The sequence below is a fragment of the Eriocheir sinensis genome, chromosome 39 (assembly GCF_024679095.1).
Source record: "Eriocheir sinensis breed Jianghai 21 chromosome 39, ASM2467909v1, whole genome shotgun sequence".
Lineage (NCBI taxonomy): Eukaryota > Metazoa > Arthropoda > Malacostraca > Decapoda > Varunidae > Eriocheir > Eriocheir sinensis.
Window position 1 is genome coordinate 12,960,864 of NC_066547.1, and position 12,929 is coordinate 12,973,792.

The following is a 12,929-nucleotide window of genomic DNA, read 5'->3' on the forward strand; positions in this document are numbered from 1 at the left end:
TTTTTATTTTATTTGATACATTTAATGAGATATACACATACATATAACATTATACATATATAGTCTCAAAAGGATGAAGGTACATTCTTTTACTTTACCCTGCTGTATTCTGCTTTAACATTACCTTACAATAAATTAGGGGTTAGGAAAGGGAGGAGACTGGGGGAGGGGAGGAGAGGGGGGGGGGGGGTAGTTTACGAGGCAGATGTGAGGGTGACGCCACAGAACGCCAGGGTGACTGTCCAGTGTGTCCACAATACTGGCCTGACTCCACACTTTTGTTGTCTGTCTGGTTGGCTGTCTCTTTCTGTATCTATCTATCTATCTATCAATCTATCTATTTACCTATTGTCTACCTATCTTTCTACCAACCACCCTACCTACCTATCTACCTATTTAGCTATCTATCTATCAATCTATCTATCTATTAACCTATTGTCTACCTATCTTTCAACCAACCTACCTGCCTACCAACCAACCTACCTACCTATCTACCTATCTATCTTTGTATTTTTCGTTTCTCGATCTATTTATCTATTTACGAGTTCATATCTATCACACACACACACACACACGCACACACACACACACACACACACACACACACACACACAAACACATACACGAACATATCACCATACACACAATACTATAGGATGAGTCCACAACATACATACCATTGTCCCTACAGGCATACACTAAACACAACATATTACCATAACAAAAGAATACACAAGCTAGCGATGCCACACACACACACAGTACGAACGTAACACATTTAGCAACAGCGTAACACTTGCGTAACGCTGCATAATACCTTAATGGCGCTACCTGCCCCCAGAGAGACAGGAGAGAGACGAGCAGGGGACACAAACCCTTTCATTAGCGAAGACAAAACGTTACTTCATCCTGACTTTTCCACACTTTTATTTTTTACAGTGAGGGAGGTAGCTCAAGGGCGAAAGAAAAAAAGTAGTGAACAGTGAGAGATGTCAGAAATACGACTCGGTTTCACATGTTTTATTTTTTTATAGTGAAGGAGGCAGCTCAAAATCAGAAAGAAAAAAAAAGGTAGAGGACATGAGCAGCGAGTAGCAGGCTTTTTTTTATTATTATTGTTTCCTTTTTTTGTGCCCTTGAGCTGCCACCTATGTTGTAAAAAATAAAATAAAAGGTGAGGGAAGATTTAAATACGCCTTAAGGGACCATTCAGGCTTTTTTACCACCATAAACAGCACCATTCGTAAGCTTAGGGAAACGTTCAGTCAAGGAAGAGTATCCCAGCATCTTCATTCTTTCATCCCTTTCCCTGGTAATCTCTGGAACAGCCTTTCTGTATTTCCTCCTGCTTGCGATTTTAAAAGCTTTCATGAGGAGAGTATCAAGACAAGTTTCTTACCGATATTTGGAGTGATATCCTTATATTTTTCACATTGGAGGAGCAAAGACACTGTCGGATTTTTTTCTATATCGTTTATTTTCGCCCTTAACCTGTTTGCTTTACTGTATAGAAAAAAAAAAGGCGAAAGTGAGAATCAGAATCTATAGGAGAGTCGTCTTGATACTTTTCTGCATATGTACGGTCTTATAAATGTACTAACAACGAGCTATTCATTCGTTTATAGCCGGACACCAATTCCATGTCATTAGGAGAGATAATAAAGCAATCAAGCTTATTACCATAACCTATACTAAAATAACTCCGCACTACCAGAGTCGATAACTTGGTCATTTTACTTTCTTCAACCATCCTGCATTCCCTTCTCTTCTGTAACTTTAACAAGACAAAATTGACGATGTTTGTTAAAGATAGGAAAGGGAAACCAAGTACTAGAGTCAATACCGCGGTCATTAGGCATAATAAAGCAATCAAGCCTATTTTCCTAACCTTTGCCACAGTAACACCGCATGACCAACTGTATACACGTGGCTCACAAATAGACTTAGTGCTTGTTTTGCTAAGAACAGGAACCAATACCACGGTCATTAAGTGGGATCATAAAACAATCAAACCAATTATCCTAACCTATCTAAGAGCAACTCGGTATTACCACGTGTAGAGACGAGGTCCACAAAAAAACAACGCTGGTTTGCTAAGGAAATATATATATGTAAAAATAAACAATATAACTAGACTCATCCAGACGTCAATACCAAGGTAATTACGGGATAATAAACCAATCAAGCCTATTATCGTAACCTATACAAGATTAACAAAGCATTACCACAAGTGACGTGCATGATGCTTTTTGTGCTGAGGAAGGAAATACCAGGCAAGTGATAAACGCCAATACCACGGCAATTACGGGCGAATAAACCAATCAAGCCTATTATCGTAACCTATACAAGATTAACAAAGCATTACCACAAGTGACGTGCATGATGCTTGTTGTGCTGAGAAAGGAAATACCAGGCAAGTGATAAAAGCAGACTCAAGCAAACACCAATACCACGGCAATTACGGGCAAATAAACCACTCAAGCCTATTATGGTAACCTATACAAGACTAACAGAGTATTTCCACTACAGACGTGACGCTTGTTGTGATAAGAAAGGCAATACCGAGCAACTGATAAAGACACTCATTCAAACGCCATTAAAAGGATCTTAGGTGGGATAATAAACTAATCAAGCCTATTATGGTAACCTATACAAGACTAACACAGCACTACCATTACAGACGTGACGTTTGTTGTGCTAAGAAAAGGAAATACCGAACAACTGATAAAGACACTCATTCACACGCCATTGAAAGGATCTTAGGTGGGATAATAAACTAATCAAGCCTATTATCCTAACCTCTCCAAGACTAACACAGTATTACCACTACAGACGTGACGCTTGTTGTGGTAAGAAAGAAAATACCAAGGAAATGATAGACACTCATACAGACAACAATACTACAGCAATTAAGGGGGAATAAAGCAGTCAAACCTATTATCGTAACCTATCCAAGACTAACTCCGTATTACCACTAGAGGCGTGACGTTTGTTTTGCCAAGAAAGGGAAGACCAGGCAAGTGATACAGACAGCAGATTCATGCACGTAAACACACACGCTACTGAACATATAACCACGAAAGTAAACAAAAACACGTCTAAATTACCAAACACAGACGCGGCAAGCACGCCTCTTCCGCAAACACGATGAGTCTCAAATCGTAATCCAGTTGCTGTTAATATTGTTGTTAGATTGTTCAGCTGTTTCCATCAATTTTACCTTTTTTTTTTCGTTTCTCCAGTAGCACCAAAAGAGTAAATATAACCACTTCCAAATTAGCAAACGCCTTTCCCACACAAACACGATGAATCTCATATTATAAACCAGTTGCTGTTAAACTGTTTACTTATGCTTGTAATTTTTTTTTTTCGTTTGTCCAATACCGCTACAAGAGTTTACAAAGCCATTTCTAAATTAGCAAACGCCTTTCCCACGCAAACACGATGAGTTTCAAAGTGTAAGTCATCCAGTTGTTGTTATTACTGTTGTTATATTGTTCAAGTGTTTCAATCAGTTTTACTTTTTTTTTCGTTAACTCAAGAACGCTAATAAGGACTGGCAGGCGCTTGTCTACAGGTCATCATGAGAGACTTTTGTGGAACTGTGATTCCTGAATGTGCTAGTATAATCAGGACTCTTGAAACTGAGGAGGAGGACTATTAGAGAAAGGTAATTTCAAAGAGATCATACATAAATTATATGGAGCAATTAATTCACTCATCCATTTCTTTTATTTACTTATTTATTTTCAGTGAGTGGACGATATGCCAAGAATGGATATCTTCACCCAGAACATGAAGCAATATGAAAATTGACTAATAACGCAGAACAGTTACAGTTAACAGCATCCATTCTCTATAGTTTTCGCTCACTGGATTCTATCGTTCGTACGGGGGCCTATTTTTAAAGGGAGGGCGACTTCCATGCATTGATTTTCTCTTTTTTATGTGAGAAAGAGGGAGGAAGAGAAGCCCACCAGAACTGATTTTGCAAGTAAGTGATATTTATTTTGCGTGTGTGAAGGAGGAGAAGGAGTAAGAGAAAACCCCAAAGCTGATAAGGGAGAACACGAGGCATCCAAACACATAAATAACACAACGAGCACATAACCACACCAATCTCTGCGCCTACAAGAGTGCCTCAGTGTTGCCAGGAGAGAGTGAATACCGCGGCGCTCATATCGAACCCAGTAGCATCCCGGGGTGTCAAAAATAAACACGTTCTGATAACATTCTTTAGGGTTCAATGCCACGTGAGGGGGATAATGTGGTCTTGATACACACACACACACACACACACACACACACACACACACACACACACACACACAGACACACAGAGTAGCCGTACATAAAAAAAAAAAGAGCTAACATTACTTGGCTTAATCCCACGGTGACTAAACGTAACTTGTCCAAACCCAAGCATGCTAAGTAACACACACACACACACACACACACACACACACACACACACACACACACACACACACACACACACACACACACACACACACATTATTTTTTTCTTGTTTAAAGGTGAAGAATGCAAGAGGGAAACAAAAAAACGAAAGAATCACTCGAGAAAATAAGAAAAAAATATACTACCCTCAAGAACATTATTTATCACTACGAATATAAAGGTAATCTGGACTATCATCATCGTCATCATCATCATCATCATCATCATCATCATCACCACAGCTAGTCACACCATCTTCAAAACAACCAACATTCATTTTTTTTACTGTAAAGGAAGAAGCTCAAGGAAAAAAGAGGAAAAAAAGTCCACTAATTACTGCCCATCTTAAACATGGTCATCATAATCATTAACATCACCCAAACCAAGTCACCACCACCACCATCATCATCATCACCACCACCACCATCATCATCCTGACTAGATAAAACAAGAGTTAACCAGCATCTTCGTTCCTCGCCTCCCTCCTTATCTCTTCTCGCATCCTTAACTCGGTGTACTCTTGGAAATTCCTCCCTTCTACTACGCTTTTTTTCTTCTTTTCTTTCCTATTTCTACAACAAACTATTTCAAAAGACTCGTGCGTGTGCGTGTGAGTATATATATGTATGTATGTGTGTATGTATGTATGTACGTATGTCTGTCTGTATGTATGTATGTATGTATGTGTAAGTATGTATGTATGTATGTATGTATGTATGTATGTATGTAGGTAGGTAGGTAGGTAGGTACATATGTAAGTATGAGAGCGAAGGGGGGCGAAAAAGAGGAGGAGAAGGAGGAGAAGGAGGAGGACGAGGAAGAGGAGGAGAAAGAGGACACGACGCAATGAGAAAGTAAAGAAAGAATGAGGAAGAGAAATGACAACAACAAAAAAAAAAAAACTAGGAAGAGAAAATACCAAAATAAAAAAAATAAAAATAAATAAATAAATAAAAATTGCCTACCTTTCTTTTTTCCCCTTCTGTATTCCTTTCTTCATATATGCCTCAACGAAAACTAAGCCATCATCATCATTATTATTATCCCGATCATTATTTAGCATGTCTTTCTACTAATGCTATATGATCAATTTAATACGGCCCTCAAGTCCCCCCCCCCCCCCCGTCATTAAGAAGCCATTAGTCTGTCTGTCCTTTAAACTGTAAATACACTACACACCAGACAAAGAGACAGGACAAAGAAATAGACGATACAATAGATAACGACCATTCATTAACTTTGCATCTTATTAAAAGTGTCAAATTATGTATGTTATCTATCTAACATTTCCTGGCACCTTCTTCCTCATATTTGCATCTTCATTCTCTCTCTCTCTCTCTCTCTCTCTCTCTCTCTCTCTCTCTCTCTCTTTCTTCCATATTCTTCCTCATCTTTACTCTTTTTACATTTATCAATCTGTCTCTATCTACCACTCCATTCCACTCTCGTAATCCGTCCATCTTCTTACTCCTATCTATCTATCTATCTATCTATCTCTACCATTCCTTTCCACCTTGTTTATCCTTCCATGTTCTTATACGTGTCTAAATATCAATCTGCCTATCTACCATTAGCTTCCCTCTTCTTCCTCATTGTTGCATCTTCCTCAATCTATGTATCTATCTATCTCTATCTCTACCATTCCCTTCCACCTTCTGGCAACTATCAATTTATCTCTGTCTATCTGTCTACCATTTTCTTATATCCACTTGTTTTCCTTCTTCCCTATCATCATCAGTCACGCCTCCCTAAGTTCCCCATTCCTTTCCATACCTAACCATCTATTTACCTTTCCTTTCTATAACTATCTATTTATCATTCCCTCTCATATTCATCTATCTATGTACCCTTTCTTTCAATCCATGTGTCTCTCCTCCTCTTCTCCCCGACAATCATCATCCCTCCTTTCCCTTCCCTATCTATCTATTTACCATTCCTTTCCATATCAATCCATCTATCTATCTATCTATCTTTCTACCCTTCCCTTCCATCTGTCTGTCTCTCCTCCCTCCCCGCCATCCATCATCCGTCCCTAAGTCCCCATTCCCTTACCTATGCGTCCCCGAGGTGTCTTTCAATGTGTCCCCCCGCACGAATGGCAACAATTACTGATTATACTACTACGTCCATTTGTCATTCAAGTAGGGAGGGGTGGTGGTGGTGGTGGTGGTGGGTGAGTTGTGTAAAAGAGAAGGCTTAAGGATGAGGACGAGAAGGGGGGGAGAGGATGAAAAAGGAGGAGGAAGAGGAGGAGGAGGAGGAGACGAATCAATAAGAGAATAAGGGATAAAAAAAGAAGAGCAATAACAATCGAATCAAAACAAATAGGAGAAGGAAGAAATGACAACATAAGCAAAGAAGAAAAAAAAAGATGAAGAACAACAATAACAACAAAAACAATGAAAAAAGAACATGAAAAGGACAACCAACACTATCACCACCACCACCACCACCACCACCAACAACAACAACAACAACAACAACAACAACAACAACAACAACAAAGAAACTAAAGATAGAGACAGTGGAGGAGGAGGAAGAAAATCAGGTGGAGCAAGAGGAGGTGGTTTAGGTGGAAGAGGTCACGTGGATCAAGGTCACCTCCACCACCACCACCACCACCTCCACAAAAAGGGTTAAGGGGGGGGGGGGGAAGCAGGTGGAGAGAATATACGCAACAAGCCACACCTCTCTCTCTCTCTCTCTCTCTCTCTCTCTCTCTCTCTCTCTCTTACCCCATATTTTCCCATTTTTTCCTCCTTTCTTTATTTTAACACTCCACGCCCCTCCCTCTATTTTTTCTCCACATTCTCCCTTTTTTCTCCCCATATCGGCACCACGCCACACCTCCCTTGATATTTTTGCTCCCTGGCTCTTTTTATACACACACACAGGGAGGAAGAGGAAGGAAGGAGGATGGGAAGAGCAAGGTAAAGTAAGGTATGATAAGGTAAGGTAATGTAAGGAAAGGTTAAGTAAGGGTAAAGTGAGGTAAGGTAAGGTAAGGTAAGGTAAGGTAAGGTTAGGTAAGGTAAGGTAAGGTAAGGTAAGGTAAGGTAACGTAAGATAAGGTAAGGTAAGGCAAGGTAAGGTAGAGTAAGGTGAGGTAAGGTAAGGTAGGGTTGCCTTATTCAATCATGTTATTACGATATGAAAGGTTTTACATAATTCTCATCTATCTAAGTGCCCTCCGCTACTACTACTACTACTACTACCACCACTACCACTACTACTACTACTACTACTTCTACTACTACATCAACAACAACACCGCCTGAATGCAAACTTATGTAGATCAAGAGATAGGACGGAGTGCTATCTGATAAGTTTTTTTTTCTAAGACATGACCAAACAGTGCACTCCAGAGAAGGACTGAAGTAGTAGTAGTAGTAGTAGTAGTAGTAGTAGCAGTAGGAGTAGGAGTAGTAGTAGTAAAGTTCTGTTGTAGTAAAAATGGTGTTGATAATAGTAGAGAATCATTGGTAAGTAATGATGATGGTGATGAAAATGGTGGTGATGATGATGGTGATGATGATAGTGGTGGTGGTACTAGTAAATATGGTGGTGATGATAATGGTGATGATTATGGTGGGGATGAAAATGATGACAATAAATGTGGTGGTGGTGGTGGTGGTGGTAGTGCTGATGAGTGATGATAATGGCGGTGGTGTCTCCCCGTTCCCTTATCTGCTTTATCAATATTTAATCTTATCCTTTGCATCATTAATATCTTCTTTGGTTATTTCCGTTATTGGCCGAGTAAACTAAAGGCACACACACACACACACACACACACACACACACACACAAGCGTACAAAAGTGATGTGGTTCCCAAAACTTCTCAATAAACGTAATTATCAAAGTCTCTCTCTCTCTCTCTCTCTCTCTCTCTCTCTCTCTCTCTCTCTCTCTCTCTCTCTCTCTCCGTGTGTGTGTGTGTGTGTGTGTGTGTGCACGCGCCCGGGAAATTAACTTATGAAGGAGAAATTAAGTATCAAGAAAAAAATATATAAACCACTTCACCATCAAGAAGAAGAGAAGAAATTAAGTAACTGAAGGAGAGTAAAGAGAGGGAGGGAGGGAGGGAAGAAGAGATAGACAGAGAGAAAGGGAGAGAAAGGGGGCAGGAATGGGGAGAGGGAGGGAAAGGAAGGAGGCAGGCGGAGAAATAGGAAGAAAGGAAGGGAAGGAGGGAGGTAAGGAGAAAGGCATGAAACAAAATAAAAATGAAAATAAATGGAGATAGAAAGTAAGGAGGAAAGAGGCAGAGAGAAAGGCGTTGGCGAGATGACGAGAAGGTGGAACGAAGGAAGAAGAGAGAGAGGGAGGGAAGAGTGAAAGGAGGAGAGTAGGAGGAGGAGTGGGAGGGAGAAAAGAGAGGAAGGAGAGGAAGAGGAGAATGATATAGTGGTGAGAGGGAGAGCGTCTCAACTTATTAATGTAACCTTGGGTAATGGAGGGAAAGGAGGGGGAGGAGGAGGGGGAGAAGGAGGAGGGAAAGGATGGAAGGCTGGGCGTGTGTGGAGGAGGAGGAGGAGGAGGAGGAGGTGTTGATATTGGCCGAGGAGACTTATATATAGGCTATGGCTTGCGGAGGAGAGAAAAAAAGATATTAAAGAGAAAGAGGAAGACTGCAGAATTTTAGAAAGCATGCAGAGAAAAAAAAACTAAAAAGAAAAGAATAGAAACGGAAAACAAACCAAAGAATATACAAAAAGAAAAAAAAGTTAATAAAGAGAAGTAAGGGGAAGAAAGGGAATATACAAAGTGAAGGAAGGATAAAGAAGGCGAGATAGCATAGGGGAGAAAGGAGAAAGGGGAGAGAAAGATAACGGAGGAAGAAATATAGAGGAAAAAGGGGAAGGAAATATTATAGGCGTAAAGGTTTGAGGAAAGGGAGGAGTCATGTGTGTGTGTGTGTGTGTGTGTGTGTGTGTGTGTGTGTGTGTGTGTGAGAGAGAGAGAGAGAGAGAGAGAGAGAGAGAGAGAGAGAGAGAGAGAGAGAGAGAGAGAGAGAGAGGAATATAAAAAGAAACAAGCAAAAAGGAAAACATGAATAGCTGAAATGAAGCAAACACAACTCATTCACCCGGCCGGAGAGAGAGAGAGAGAGAGAGAGAGAGAGAGAGAGAGAGAGAGAGAGAGAGAGAGAGAGAGAGAGAGAGCAGCCTCGCCTCCCTTCCTTCCTCAACCATTACCTTATCACATACACGGCTGCCGCTGCTCCTCCTCCTCCTCCTCCTCCTCTACCACTATCCATTTCTCCACTTCTCACCCTCCTCCTCCTCCTCCCGTTTATTTTTCTCCTCCTCTGTCTCCTATCTTTACCTTTTTTTATCCTTTCTACGTATTCTCTCTTCCTCCTCCTCCATTCATTTTTCCAATTTTCTTTTTCCTCTTCCCATTTGCTTTCCTCCTCCTCTGCCTCGTACATTTCCTTTCTCACCCCTCTTTCTCCTCCTCCTCCTCCTCCTCCTCCAGCGCCTGCTACCATTACGCGCAGGCAGCCAGGAAGAGACACTTGCCAGACAGACAGACAGAAACAGAGGCGACCTGTGTTATGAATGGGGCTGCGGAGGAGGAGGAGGAGGAGGAAGGACGGAAGGAGGGAGGGTAAATGAATGAATGAATATATGAATGAATGAAGGAAGGAAGGAAGAAAGGAAGAAAAGGAAAGGAGTAAAGGAAGAGGAAAAATGAGGAAATTTTGATAGAGAAAAATCGAAAGAAAAAATAAAATGAATAAATTAGAAGACAAGAAAAGGAAAAAGAAAAAGAAAAAAAATAGATATATGATAGACGAAAGCAAGTGCAGTGACAGTCAGGATGGTGATGGTAGTGATGGTGGTGGTTGTAGTGATGGTGATAGTGGTGGTGACTGGGGTTGGTGGTAAAAGATTATTATGGAGGTGATGGTAGTGGTATTGCTGGTGGTGGTGATAGTGAGTGATGGTGATGGTGGAACTAGTGGGTGGATCTTCAAACTGATAAATGGTGATGGTGGAGAGTGGTGGTGGTGGTGGTGGTGGTGGTGGTCTGTGTTTACATCAAGACGACTCCCAAAAAAGAAACGACTCAGCCCAAACAGTTTCTGCCTTGACGCAACTGAGAGGGGGGGGGGAGAGAGAGAGAGAGAGAGAGAGAGAGAGAGAGAGAGAGAGAGAGAGAGAGAGAGAGAGAGAGAGAGAGAGAGAGAGAGAGAGAGAGAGAGAGAGAGAGAGAGAGAGAGAGAGAGAGAGAGAGAGAGAGAGAGAGAGAGAGAGAGAGAGAGAGAGAGAGAGAGAGAGAGTGCTAGTAACTAAATCTAATGGAGGAAAAAGACAAGGAAAAGTGATCACAGGAAATGGAGGAAAGAGGTGAAGGAAAACAAACACAGACACATGAACGCACAAAAACACAGGAATTAAAAAAAGTAAAATAAAGCAAAATAAAATCGCATGAAACACCTTTTTCCCACCTGTCAACTGCATTCCATCATTAATTAGACAGCACCTGAGTTCACCTTGACTCTTTCCACAGGTGAGAGAGAGAGAGAGAGAGAGAGAGAGAGAGAGAGAGAGAGAGAGAGAGAGAGAGAGAGAGAGAGAGAGAGAGAGAGAGAGAGAGAGACGAAGGATAAGATGAAGATAATGAAAAAAGGGAAAGTGTAAGGGACTGGAGAGGGAAAAAAACTATAAAGCGGATGTTACAAGGAGGAGGAGGAGGAGGAGGAGGAGGAAAAGAAGAAGGAGAAAAAGCATCATTAGAGCATTTTCCAAAGTCTTCCTTCAAACACCAATTACCTCCACGATCAACAACTCCTCCTAATCATCATCATCATCATCATCTCCCACCTCCTCCTCCTCCTCCCCCAACCCGCACCTCCATCAAAAGCTCCAATAACATTTCACAAGCAAGCACAAAGAGAGAGAGAGAGAGAGAGAGAGAGAGAGAGAGAGAGAGAGAGAGAGAGAGAGAGAGAGAGAGAGAGAGAGAGAGAGAGAGAGAGAGAGAGAGAGAGAGAGAGAGAAAATGTGAATAGGTATATCTTTCTTCAATATGAGAAAAAATGTCAAGTGAAAACAAAAGGAACAAAAAAAATAATAAATGCAAACTCAATACACACGACAAAGTTTACTCGTGTGTGTGTGTGTGTGTGTGTGTTAATAGGGAAAATTCTAAAGTCGTTCGGTTTTCTTATGATACTCTCTCGGGGATAATAAGATAAAAAGTAAATAAATAAATAAATAAATAATAATAATAATAATAATAATAATAATAATAATAATAATAATAATAATAATAATAATAATAATAATAATAATAATAATAATGTACTCACCGTCTGGCTCTGGCCCGTCCAAGCTATCATTGCTGTCGGCGGTTGTTGTTGAATTACACAACAACTTACCTGCAAAGACGAGATAAAACAGGTGTTAATAGGAACAGCAAGAATATAATGGTCGGTCATCGTCGTAGTAATAGTAGTAGTTGCAGTAGTAGTAGTAGTAGTAGTTGTAGCAGTATCGGTAGTAGTAGTAGTAGTAGCAGTAGTAGTAGTAACAATAATAATAACAATAATAATAATAATAATGCAATAATAATAATAATAATAATAATAATAATAATAATAATAATAATAATAATAATAATAGTAATAATAGTAACTCGACTGGACGGCTCACTCTTTACATAACAGAATCAAACATCTTTCCTTTTCCAGTTCGCTGTGTCATGAGTGGTAACGGGAGGCAAACAGACAGACAGACTAACGAGACGCCTCTTCGGTCGGCTGGCTAACTAACTGATTAACTGACAGACTGACCCATGAGCTGACAGTCACAAAACGAATTCGCTGATACATTTCGTATTAACAAGAGAGGAAAACTTCAAAAAGGAGGAGGAATGTTGTTGAAAAAAAAAGCCAGGGGGAAATAAAGATGAAGAAATCGATAATACACCACACACAAAAAAAAAGAACATTCCGTATAAATAAGGAGGTAATTTTCAAAAAGGATATTCAACGTAGCAAAAAACAAGTGCATGGGTTATCAAATATGTATGTACAATGCAATCAATATATTACCATACAAAAAAGAATGAGAAAGAAAATAAAAATACATATGCGTCCATCCATCCATCCATTCATACTAAGAAGCCCATACGTATAAAAGTATAAAAGGAGAGAAGAGAAAAAAAGTAAAGAAAACAAAAACAAAAGTAGAAAAATAAACAAAAATATATATACAAGAGAGAGAGAGAGAGAGAGAGAGAGAGAGAGAGAGAGAGAGAGAGAGAGAGAGAGAGAGAGAGAGAGAGAGAAGGGTAGCATCGCAGGAGACATGCCCGGGGTCACCTCAGGGCTTAGGGAAGTCACCACAACACAACACAACCCGAGGAACGGCAATTGTTGAAGCATCACGGCGGTATTATTACAAAGAGGGCAGCCCGCATGTGTGTGTGTGTGTGTGTGTGTGTGTGTGTGTGTGT

At 40.4% G+C, this 12,929-nt stretch overlaps 1 long non-coding RNA gene across 4 annotated transcripts in view; it reads right to left on the bottom strand.

Moving 5' to 3' along the window:
• LOC127009013 (uncharacterized) overlaps window positions 1-12,929 on the bottom strand; it is a 58,899-nt gene that overhangs the window by 25,252 nt on the left and 20,718 nt on the right. For all 4 annotated transcript variants that reach the window (XR_007761509.1, XR_007761508.1, XR_007761506.1 and 1 more), the window contains one exon: window positions 11,782-11,850. This is a non-coding gene — a long non-coding RNA (uncharacterized LOC127009013). The remainder of the gene's footprint in view (window positions 1-11,781; window positions 11,851-12,929) is intronic.